This window comes from Gopherus evgoodei, chromosome 16 (assembly GCF_007399415.2).
Source record: "Gopherus evgoodei ecotype Sinaloan lineage chromosome 16, rGopEvg1_v1.p, whole genome shotgun sequence".
Taxonomy (NCBI): domain Eukaryota; kingdom Metazoa; phylum Chordata; order Testudines; family Testudinidae; genus Gopherus; species Gopherus evgoodei.
In genome coordinates, this window is record NC_044337.1 from 14,194,941 (window position 1) to 14,207,537 (window position 12,597).

The 12,597-nt window shown below is 49.2% G+C and overlaps 1 protein-coding gene across 1 annotated transcript in view; it reads left to right on the forward strand.

Annotated features, from left to right (window-relative positions):
• Positions 1–4,711: 4,711 nt before the first annotated feature.
• Positions 4,712–12,597, forward strand: part of NTMT1 (N-terminal Xaa-Pro-Lys N-methyltransferase 1) — a 59,892-nt gene continuing 52,006 nt past the window's right edge. The window contains exons 1-2 of the mRNA XM_030535472.1: positions 4,712–4,739; positions 5,825–5,975. The gene's annotated coding sequence lies outside the window, so the exon portion shown is untranslated. The remainder of the gene's footprint in view (positions 4,740–5,824; positions 5,976–12,597) is intronic.

The window sequence follows — 12,597 nt, forward strand, 5'->3', positions numbered from 1 at the left end:
AAAATATTGGGTACCAAGGGCTCTATAATCTAGCGGAGGAAGAAATACCAAGAACCAATGGTTGGAAGCCAGACAAACCAAAAAGAGAAATTAGGCACAGATTTTTAACAGTGAAGGTGATTAACCAGAGGAGCAAACTCCCAGATGGATTCCCCAGGTCTTAACATCTTCAAATCAATACTGGATGCCTTTCCTAGAAGATAAGCTTTAGTCAAACACAAATTTTTGGGCTCAATGCTGCGGTAACTGGGGCAAATGTAATGGCTTGTGATAGACAGGAGATCAGACTAAATCATCTAATCTCTCTCCTGGCTTTAAACTCTATGAATTATGCTTCTGAAAATGTCTCCTCGGAGTTAGGTGCCCAGCTATGGAGTTAAGTGCCCATATTTGAAATTGTTGACCTTAGTTTTTCATTTTTGCAGCAGCAGCTCTTGGTTTCCTCCCACGTCTTTGAGCACTAAAATGCAAGGCATGCCCTGGTTTCATGGGGTTTCTAGCTGGAAGCAGGAAGCACCCGAAATCTCAGATCACTAGCCATTTCTAGTGTGGTTTTATTTTTCTGCCACATTTAGTAGAAGCAAAAGGTTTAGAGAGTTTTGAGGAGCAGCTGAACTTCTGGATGCTTACCCCAAACATGCTTCTAGACTTTGTAAGGTTCGCCTGTCGCAGATCATCCTATCCCATTCAAATCGCCTCCAAAACACGGTACAAGCAGTGACCCAGTGCTCAGTGCCAGAGCTGGGCAAATAATGCATCTGTTGAACTTCACCTCTTCCTCTGGTTGCGAATTGTCCTTGAGCAGATGGTGATTTTCTTAAGTGCTCCATTATTTGAAATGACTCACTCAGTCAGGGACGGTTCAAACAACTTTGAGGCCCCCTACAAAGTCATCAGTTGGCCATACCAGCTGCCCAGCCTGGTGTTCAGTGTATGGGGTACTTCAAACAGCTCTGTGGAGCTAGATGGGGAAGGCTTGAGAACTATAGATTGGGGTCAGTAGGGAATGAGCCCAAAGCTGGTATGAGAATTCTCCCTGGTTTATCTCCACCGAGTGCTCAATCAGCGCAAAGCAGCTTGTGCCACATGGCAGGAAGTCTGAGTGGTAAATGTCCCACTCTGCTTTCCACCTGTCCCTTGTGAGCTGGGTTCCTACTGACATGGGAGCCCCTTGCAGCTGCCAGGTGTGGCAGCACTGGGCTAGCCCTGCTGTGCTCATTCTGGATCCATTCATTGTTCCCCATTGTGAGTATCTGGGATTCAGCATTTGAGCTCTGTTGGTATTTTTAGATCATGCAGAATGTTTCTATGTCCCTGAGTAGTGAACGTAACTCTTGGACTCAGGTTTCCAATGAGGATAGTCGCAATCATGAATTGGAAGTTCACTTCCTGTGAACAGTCACCAATGTTTGTTTAAAATTCATGGCTTTCTCATGCAGAGGCTGTATATCATTCATCTGATTCTACTTACATCAACACCTGTGAGACAGGCAACTATTATCCCCATGTTACAGAGGGGGAAACTGAGGCACAGAGTTGTGTGTTTTTTAAATGACATGCCTAGGGTCGGGCAGCAAGCCAGATTTGGACTTGGTCATTCTCTCGTGTGAATACAGTAGGCCTCGGTCTCCACTGCCCAGCACTGTGCTCTCATTTATGCTACTGCAAAATGGTAACAAAGCACTGCCATGATAACTTACATCTCCTTTGCCTCCACTAGTCACTGGGGTGTGTGACAACACACCGTGCTGGGGAATGGAGAATTACGCCCCGAAACCTGCTGTGTGGCCAACAGATTTCAGGATCTGTGGTGTGATCAGTCAGTCAGTCCGCTCATCCAGACAGGCAACCCTACTGACTATTCAAGTTCTGGACCCCACCTGCCAGAACACCTGCAGTCCCAACCCTGGGCCCCCCGCACACAGCCCTGGCAGTGCACAGCTGCTGTGACCTGTGCTGCCTGCCTCTCTCGCCATGGAAGGCTCAAGTTTGGAAATGGATCCAACAAACAGGTTAAAAAAATTAAATCACAATTCTCAAGGCTCGTTCCCCAGGAGAGGCAAATACACAGCAGTATGCTGACTCCCTGAAGTTGTACCGTGAAGTCCTTCCGTCCTTTCGGGTTATGGATAAGCCCCGATAACAGAAGTAATCTTTTCTTTCCCTCTTAGAACTAATGCTTTTCCATCTCTCTGCCCTGGGAGAGGCCAGCAGCGGGGTGGGGGGCGGCAGTGGGGAATTCAGTGTCCCACCAGGGTGAACTTAGCTTGGAAGGATCAGGCTTCTCTGAGCTTCTTGGAAGGCAGCTCTGTAACACGAGCTGCTCTTGATTCCTCCCTGGCCAGGACCCCCCTGTGAGTCTGTGTGTGTGGAATGCATGGGGGGAGGAGGGGGCTGGGAAGGGTTAACAAAGGGTGAAATACTTTGAAAGTTGGTTTCCTCTCCTCCTCCTCCCTTCCACAGGCTAAACAAATACTCACCCCAGCCTGTTCCCCTGAGATGTCTCCCCCTCCTACCCAGCAGCCCATTGTTCTACTGGCCTTTTGTTGGGTCAGGACAAGGGGACGGCCAGGCGGTTGTCAGTGAACAGCCTTCGCTTGGCTCCAGGACTGATCAGGTGGCTGTTACCGATCCTGTCCACCCCCCTCCAGCCACTGCTGCAGCCCTGAGGAATTCACCCCTAGAGCTGCCAAGTTGGGGGTGGGCCGGGGGTCTCTATGCCTCCACTCCAAGGCCCGCCTTGCCCATTGGGACACCCCATGTGCCAGAGGGAAACCGGGCCGGCGTGGCTCTGCCTCTGGTCTCACTGCTCGAGGTGAAAGTGGCTGTGGGAGACTGGATCAGCTTGTGAACTGCCCATCTGCTGGGGACACAGCCCCAAGCGATCCCTTGCCTGCATGGAGATCTCTCTACGTATTCACCACGCGCGTTCTCCAGGATTCTCTCCCAGGCTAGGATCACTCTGCGCCCAATTCTTCCTCTCCATGCCCTGCTCTGCTGTGGGGACACATGGCCAAGGGATGAGAACAGATAGTAGACGGAGGAGGAGGGTGGAAACTCCCCAGCAAGTGAGGTAGGCCCATACCAAGAAGTACCAGGGTGATGGATTTGAGGCTTGGGGTCAGGCCCAACATACAGAGAGGCCCTGGCTGTGAAGTTCGAACCTGGATCTGAATGTAGGAAGGCGTTGGGTTTTACAGAGCTGGGATTCTGGTTCCAGCCCCTCCACTCTGCAGCGTCCCACAGGCCTTCCATTATGTATCAAGGCCACTCTGGGGCCTCCGGCTCTCAGCATTCATTCCCAGGCCCTGTTTCTCAGCCGTCCCTGACACGACTCCTTCCAGGGCCATTGAGCTGGAATTTGGGTCAAATTCCCAGAATTTTATTGTGGGCAGATACTTGTAACATTCGATCAAAGTGAGAAGAAAACCAGCGGGAGCTCCTGGAGCACTGCAGGGGAAGCCTGAGCTGGGGAGCAATTTCTAGCGGACACTTAGGGCTTCTCTACATCACAAAGTTGCAGCGCTGGTGAGGGGGTTACAGCGCTGCAACTTAGGAGGTGTACACATCTGCAGGGCATCACCAGCGCTGCAACTCCCTGTTTGCAGCGCTGGCCGTACTCCCGTTTTGTCTCGGGTGTAGAGGATCCAGCGCTGGTGATCCAGCACTGGTAATCAAGTGTAGACACTTACCAGCGCTTTTCTTGACCTCCGTGGAATAAGCAGGTATCCCAGCATACCTGAGGAAGCCTCTGGTAATCAAGCTGGTCTCCTTCCCCGGTTTGCTCTCGCGTTCCCCGAACCCCGAGCAAGCAGGTCTCCTTCCCTGCGGTTTGCAGGGTGGTTCGGGGAACGCGAGAGCAAACCGCGGCAAAGCTGGTCTCCTTCCCCGGTTTGCTCTCGCATTCCCCGAACCTCCGTGCAAGCAGGTCTCCTTCCCTGCGGTTTGCAGGGTGGTTCGGGGAACGCGAGAGCAAACCGCGGCGAAGCTGGTCTCCTTCCCCGGTTTGCTCTCGCGTTCCCCGAACAAGCAGGTCTCCTTCCCTGCGGTTTGCAGGGGGGGTCGGGGAACGCGAGAGCAAACTGCGGCAAAGCTGGTCTCCTTCCCCGGTTTGCTCTCGCGTTCCCCGAACCTCCGTGCAAGCAGGTCTCCTTCCCTGCGGTTTGCAGGGGGGTTTGGGGAACGCGAGAGCAAACCGCGGCAAAGCTGGTCTCCTTCCCCGGTTTGCTCTCGCGTTCCCCGAACCCCTCTTGAAGCCGCCCAACAGCGCTGCAGTATGGCCACATCTAACACCACTTGCAGCGCTGGTTGCTGTAAGTGTGGCCACTCTGCAGCGCTGGCCCTATACAGCTGTACTAATACAGCTGTAACAACCAGCGCTGCAAAATTTTAGATGTAGACATACCCTTAGGGTATCTCTGGCTGAGCTGGAAGTGTAATTCCCAGCACGTGCTAGCTCTGCTCAAGCTAGTGTGCTAAAAATAGCAGCAGGGCTGCAGCAACGTAGACTAGCCACCTGAATACATCCTCACGGGGTCCAGCAGGATTGACCTTGGGCAGCTAGTCTGAGCCACTGCTCATGCCACCACGGCCATTCTGCTATTTTTAGCATGCTAGCCCAAGTAGAGCTGATGCATGTCTGTCTTCCTGCAGATGACACAAAACCTGGGAGAGTGGTAAATAATGAAGAGGACAGAGTGATCTGGATCACTTTGGTAAACCATGCGCAAGCAAACAATGTGAGTATTAATATAGCTACAGGTAAATGTGTACATCTGGGAACAAAGAATGCAGGCCACACTTACCAAATGGGGATTCTATCCTGGGAAGCAGTGACTCTGAAAAAGATTTGGGGGCACAGGCACCGAATTTCCAAAGTGCCGGGGGGGAGGAAGGGGGCTCGAGCCCTGGCTCTGCCCCGGCCCTGCCCCAACTCCACCCTTTCCCCCAAGATCCCACCCTGCCCTGTCTCTTCCTGTCCCCTCTCCACCCTACCCTGCCTCTTCCCTCCCAGTTCCACCCCTTCCCCCGAGCATGCAGTGTCCTCGCTCCTCCACCTCTCTCCCAGAGCCTCCAGCATGTCACGGAACAGCTGATTGCAGTGGGTGGGAGGTGAGAGGAAGGAGGAGGAGGCGCTGATCCGTGGGGCCTGCCGACGGGTGGGACAGGAGGCACTGGGGAATGTGGGGGGGCTGACGGTGGGTGCTCAGCACCCACCATTTTTTCCCTGCACCCATGGAGTCGGTGCCAATGTTTGGACATCATGGTAGACAATCAGCAAATCATGTGACACTGTGTCCATAGGAGCTAATGTGATCCTGGGATGCATAAATAGGGGAATCTGGAAAAGGAGTAGAATGGTTATTTTCCCTCTCTGGTTGACGCTGGTGCAACTTCTGCTGGGATACTCTGCCCATTTCTGGTGTGCACAGTTCCAGGAAGATGTTGATAAATGGGAGAGGGTTCAGAGAAGAGCCACGAGAATGATTAAAGGATTAGGAAACAAGCCCTATAGTGACAGACTCAAAAAGTTCAATCTATTTAGCATAACAAAGAGAAGGTTAACAGGTGACATGATGACAGTCTGTAAATATCCTACATGGGGAACAAATATTTAATAATGGGCTCTTCCATCTGTCGGAGAAAGGTCTAATGTGATCCAATGGCTGGAAGCTGAAACCCATTCAGACTGGAAATAAAGTGTACATTTTTAATGGGGAGAGTAATTAACCATTGGAGCAATTTACCGAGGGTCATGGTGGGTTCTCCATCAGTGGCAGTTTTTAAATCAAGATTAAATGTTTTTCTAAAATATCTGCTCTAGGAATTATTTCGGGGAAGTTCTGCGGCCTGTGCGATGCAGGAGCTCAGACTAGATGTTCACCGTGGTCCCTTCTGGGCTTGAACTCCATGAATGTTTGAGCTGGGAATTCTACCTCCCAAGTGCTGTACCATAAAAGAGGCTCTAAACCCCAGTAAGTACCCTGTTGGTTTTTATGACCACCAAAGGGGAGTATGTTTTCACCCACATGTTTCCTGTCTCCATGCCAAGGCAGAGAGTTTCAATCCATTGCAGTTTAGCACAAGACCTTGACTGTGTCCAAATGGTTCAGTTACCAAGGCTCTTGGCCATTTCACCCTGGGGACAGATGGATAGCAATATGCAAATTCCCCTCCTTGTAACATTCCCCCAATCGGTTCTTTCATCCATTCCTCTGTGCTTCTCCACAGAGTTTTCCCTTCTCTATGGTGAAGGGAGAAGCTATTCCTCCATTTTATCCCCTGGAGGGGGAAATGGTGATGCCCTGTTCCCAGCAGGCTCTGGGGAGATTGAAATCTCCCCAACTGAGTGTGTGAAAGGAAGGGCCCTCATGAGGTGAGGGAAAAGGTTCCATATTTCTTATAGGCAAGGAGCCCTTCCCCATGTGACTAGAACTGGTTAGGAATTTATTGACAAAACAGTTTTCCATCCGAAAATGCCAGTTTGTCAAAACTGAAACTTTTCAAGGGAATGGTCAGTTTGGACACAAATTCCCATTTCAACAAATTGTTTAAAAAAAAAAGTTTCAAAATTGTTGAAATGTCCCATGTCGACATTTTCTAAATGAAAACGTTTGGTTTTTTGGTTTGAAACAACTTTTCACTTTGAAATCGAAGTTAACCTTTGGTTAAAAAAATTTAATAAAAGATCGACATTGAAACAAAAAATTTTGAAGTTATGAAATCAAAGCATTGCAAATGACCCAAACTTAAAAAAATATTTCTTTGCATGTTTGATCTTCAAAGTTTTTGACTTTTTGTCCTATTTCAGGCTGGGAAAAATTTGTTGGAATCTTGAAAATTTTCCCAGGATAGGAAAACCATTCCCTGCCCAGCTCTACCTGTCATCCTGTCTTTCGTAATTGTCTCCTTTGACCTCAGCCGGGCTAGCCCCCCGGACTATAAAATCCAATGTTAAAATCTCCTTCCCACAGGCTGTTGCTGCTGAGAGAAAACTGACAGTGGGGAGGGGACCCCCCAGCCAGCCTGACCCTGGTGGGCTTGAGGGAGAGTGTTTACATTTCAGGCAGTGAGGAACAAAGCTCCCTTCCTACAGATTCCCCCTGCAGCAGCCCACCCTGTGATGTAAAGAGCCTTTTTTAGGACAACAAAAGGCCCTTAGATTGCCTGATTTCCTGCTGTTATCTGTGCACATACCCTGGATCCCCAAGCAGAGCCTGACCATTTATCCAGAGGTTAAAAGAGCCTCAGGAAAGACCCTACTGTGTTCCCACTCCCACGGCAGTTTGGAGACCAAACGGTAGTGGGCTGTGGAGATGAAGGATCCCTAGGGAACATACACACATGAGCAAAGGGGGGATTTGTGTACACACACACACACACACACACACACACACACACACACACACACACACACACAATTTGCTTGTGCATGCAGTACTGCAGCATGGTCAGGCCATATTCACCAGCTGGCACACAGGGCTCTGGCCAGTTCTGGAGGTAGCCTGGCAAGCAGGTAGAGCAAGTGAGAGATGCCATGTGAGTAGCCAGCTGGCAGACATTAAGCAGCTGGGCCGTGCCGTGCCAGCCAGCCTAGGAGTAGCCATTACCACATGCCAGCCTGTGGGCAGGAGGGAGGGGAAGAGCGGAGAAGGGGGCATTAGACACAACTTGGGGGTGGGGACAAAAGCACTGTAGTATCTTGGGAGCAAGCGCCATATGGGCTCCGATCCTGAGACATGCTGAGCATCCTCCCCCCCCCCCCCCCGCTGATGTCAGCAGGACTTGAGGGCACAGGATCAGGCCCTCGAGCATTGCTTTGGTGGTGATCTGCTGGGGTGAGCAATTCGGAATAGGGTGCTGGGGGGCGGCTGCTCCAGCCTGGCATATGGCACAAGTCTCTTCCAGTGCAGCCCTCAGGCCCCGGGCTTGCTCTTACACAGCAGGATTCTCTGACTGGCTCCTGTTCCTCTTACCTGCCCCCTTCTTCCCCTCTCCTGGACTCATGCAGAGAGGGGTCATGACTTCCCTAGGAGACGCCCTTCCATTTAGAGCCGGGGTGGGCTCCTGGTGTGCGAGGGGGGTGGTTATCAGGGGCTCCCCAGCCTTGTGTGCTGAACTCCGTTCCCTCCAGGCATCTCATACCACTGGAAATCTCCAGCTGAATTACAGTGCCCCATGGATCCTGCCCCACCCCTGGCCCCCACAACATCAGAGGGGAGGCAGGGAGAGGGAGGCTGGTGGGATCTGGGCTTCTTAGCATAGAGCGCCAGAGCAGCTGGGAGGCTCTGCAGTGGCAGAGAGAGGAGAGCAGAGCCTCGTCACCCAGACAAGAGATCAATAACTAATTTCACTGCAGCAGCAGCCCAGGTTTTTTTCCAATAATTGTAAGCTAGCAGTTGGGAATGAAGCTCTCACCACCGCTCCACCGTAACCTGCACCCGATCAATCGACAGCGCCACTGGGGCAGCAGGAAAACTCATTTTTCTCCTTTTCTTTCCTCTCCTCCTTCGCCCCCCTCCTCCCATGTTTGCTTTTTTCGGAAAGTTCTTCTCTCCTGAGCGTAGGGTCAGCGAGTCCCAAACCTCAGGTCAGGAGATGGAATAAGAGCTCCCAAGCCGCCATCCAGCAGTGTGGAGTCCACCCTACTTTTGGGGGGCCTGGGGGTTCTTCCTTTAGGTACACTTCTTATTTTGCATTTGTGGTCTGTTAATAGGGAGTCAGCCCTCCTGGGTTTCTCTGCTGGCTGTGCCATTGAATACCTCGGGGTCCTTGGCCCCACTCTGCCTCAGTTTCCCCATTACTATGTGGATATAATAATTAGAGATGGGTCTGAACCAAAACTCTGGATCTGAGCCTCCCACCCCAAGCCTGGATTTGAATTTCAGTACCAGTCACCTTAATGGACTGAACCAAAACCTTGGATCCGAACTCTGGCAAACTGTGATGTGCTTGAAATCTGGAGCCAGATTTTGCAAATTTGTCCTACTTCTAGCAACAATATCTCCCTCCTTCCCAGAATGCTCCACTGTATGTCATAAAACCTAGACTGATAAGAGCTAACGGCAACTTGCCTTCATCTCATGCGATAGGGGCAGGAGGGTCTGAATTCCCTTCCAGCTGGTGCTATGAAACAAGCCCCAGGAAGTTCCTGAGGAGCTGTGGATTTGATAACATTTATAGACTTGTAAAAGCAGCAAAGAATCCTGTGGCACCTTATAGACTAACAGACGTTTTGGAGCATGAGCTTTCGTGGGTGAATACCCACTTCCTCAGATGCATGTAATGGAAATATCCAGAGGCAGGTATATATATGTGTGCTAGCAAGCAAGCTAGAGATAACGAGGTCAGTTCAATCAGGGAGGATGAGGCCCTGTTCTAGCAGTTGAGGTGTGAAAACCAAGAGAGGAGAAACTGGTTCTGTAATTGGCAAGCCATTCACAGTCTTTGTTCAATCCTGAGCTGATGGTGTCAAATTTGCAGATGAACTGAAGCTCAGCAGTTTCTCTTTGAAGTCTGGTCCTGAAGTTTTTTTGCTGCAGGATGGCCACCTTAAGGTCTGCTATAGTGTGGCCAGGGAGGTTGAAGTGCTCTCCTACAGGTTTTTGTATATTGCCATTCCTAATGTCTGATTTGTGTCCATTTATCCTATTTATAGACTTGTTGACTGGATCCTTTTGATTCGGATTCTGTGTTGCTTTGGGTTTTTAGCTGTTTTGGCAGCACTCAGCACCGCTGACTGTGTGATCCATTTGCACTGTGCTCTTGGGCTGTCACGATGGCTTCAGTTTTGTTTACAACATCGATCAGCAACAGCTCTCATGGGTCCGTTTAACCAAGCTTTCAGCTTTGCGCATTGCCCTGCATTAGGGCTTAGTGGTAGGATCCTTTAGCTTGCTCTTCTGGCCGTTCATCCCCCAGATCTACACCCCCTGGGCTGTGATTTCTCCTCCAGCTGCTTACTCCACATCCTTATAATCACATGATTTAGTTAGATTTTGTCTTGAGCAGTGCTAACCCTTAGAGCCAGATTTCCCAAAATGCTCAGCACCCATCACCAAAGCCAGATTTCCAGACACACTGGGGGCTGAGCACTTTTGAAAGTCTGGCTCCAACTGTGGGTGCCAACAAGCTGCTGAAAATCAGACCCTGAACCCTTTTGAAAATCTGGTCTTTGGTGCCGACGCAGTTTACACACAGCTTGCACTGGTGCAGTTTACTCCAGTTTTAAAGTGGTGCAGCTACACTGGTGGCTGGAATCCCAAGGTAAACAAGGTCATTGCTTAAATCCCACTCATACAGACATCTTGCTAATTGCTCATGTGCTTCTTCAACCAGCTTGATAATTCCTGTTGATACTATTTTCCTGAGCCTGTGTGCTGTACAGTAGTGTTTATTGTTCATCTAGCACCTTTGATGCACATGGCATTTACAGACATGTAAGAAGACAAGAGTTCTGCAGTATGCAGTATTGTAGCTGTGGTGGTCCCAGGATGTTAAAGACAAGGTGAGTGAGGTACTATCTTTTACTGGACCAACTTCGGTTGGTGACAGAGACAGGCTTTCGAGCTTACACAGAGCTCTTCTTCAGGTGTGGGAAAGATACTAAAAGTGTCACAGCTAAATACGAGGGCGAACTGATAGTTTAGCACGAGTAGTTAGCTCACTGAAGTCAACGGGCTTTGGATCAGGCCTATAGTTTGGGCATTGTCAATGTAACTAGAACATCTTCCATCTCCAGAACATACAGGCTGAGACTGTTGCTTAATGAGAAGAAAGGCTTGGAAGCTACCATTTCCCCTAGGCTTGGCTACTGGTATTACTGTCACTGAAGAATGCTGCAGCCCATGTTGTAAACTGATCCCCTTTCACTGGTTCCCCATGAGTTTCCATGTTAATTCAGCTCCACCCTAACTATGGACTCCTGCAAAATTTCTAAGTGTTTCTACTCACCTATAAGGCACTTAATAACTGTGGTCCTCTACATGTCCTGGACCATCAAACAAGGTTGGAATCTCATGCCATTCGGTTTATCCAAATTACCTCTTAAAATGCCGGTGACAACAGTTCGTTAATAACTGCTCCATGACTGCAGAACTCACGGTAGCACGCAGTTCTCTTCGTAGGAGGCAGTTCTGAACAATCAGAGGTCTCATCAGTACACGGGTCTTTTTTCCTGATTGGGCTGTAAAGTGTTTGTAGTCACTTTAGATGACTTTTAAATGTTCGATTCTCCATGATAGGCCTAATTTTCACTTGGGCTTTATATTCACCAAGACTAAGCCAATTTCACAGGCATAATTTGATACTTGACTCATCATGGAAATAACTCTAAGGTGAATGTAAAGAAAGTCCCTCACTATGGTATTACTTGATTTGACTTCTTTGGCTTGATACAACTCAAAATCAGCTTCAGGTTTGGGGTATATGGTACGCTCATGGGATTTCGTGTTTGCACAAAACATCCATTGAAGAAGTAGTAGCCCATGAATTCACAGGAGTCATGATGTGTTTGCACACAATTTGGCAGCAGAAAAGGGTCCCAAATTTCACAATTTTTGCACTGCAAATGGTCTGTCCAGCTCTAGCGAGAACTCGGAAAGAGTCTGGGTTAGGAATCACAAACCTGAAGTTATTTAATGTTTGCTGAGTTTATTAACCATGAACGTCAGTGTCTGAGGGCAGATTTTGAACCGTTTACACTGGTAAGCAATTCTACCCACTAGTGGTTCTATTGGAGTCAAAAGAACTGCTTTCATGAGTAACTGCTCACCAGCATGAGTAGAAAGTTCACAATCCAGCATTTACACAATTACCCTCTAGTACAATTTCTTGCCCTAGGCTAACGGCTTCAGGTTTGACACACCCAGCTACATGGGGCCAATACCTGTGCATTGCTGGCTTAATTTCTGCAGTAGCTAATTGCTGAGGGAATGGAAATATGAGCTTTCATGTTTTAGTCCAGAGCATGTGTTTGTATGTTATAATCACAATTAATTACATCCCAAATCTCTCTTCATTACAAAACCGTTTATAAACTTTGTCCCCCACTGAAATGCAGCCACTTCTTGGTTGGGACGCAACAAGTGTTTAAGAGTATACAGCCAAACTATACATGAACTGAAGACAGAAGGTACTGCCTCCAGTTGAAACTGCTGGGGAGATTGAGGCTGGCAGTTCGTAATTGCCCAAATTGGCATTTGGCCGGGGCATCAAGACTAATTATACTATACTTGTGAAAAGCGTGTTGAGATCTAGAGACCACAGGTTTTTTGAGTCTCTGAAAAGTGGCACCTCCTGCAGCACAGTGCCCCCTAGCACCAGGCTGGGTCATTGGTTCATGACTGGCAGAGAGGGCAGAGAGCCAGCTACCTGAATCCCCAGCACACCTCTTTGCTGTTTTGGTATGGTGGTGTTTGTAGGAGTGTGAAGGTAGGTTAGCGTGTGTGTAACTGTGTGTACTAAACTCTGTGCCTTTGTGTGTGTGTGTGTGAGAGTGAGTGAACGCACTGTTAGTTTGAGTGTGTGGATATTTGTGTGAACACACTAGCTGGTGTGTGAGTGTGTTTGTGATGAGTTGGACGTGCTAGGGGCGGA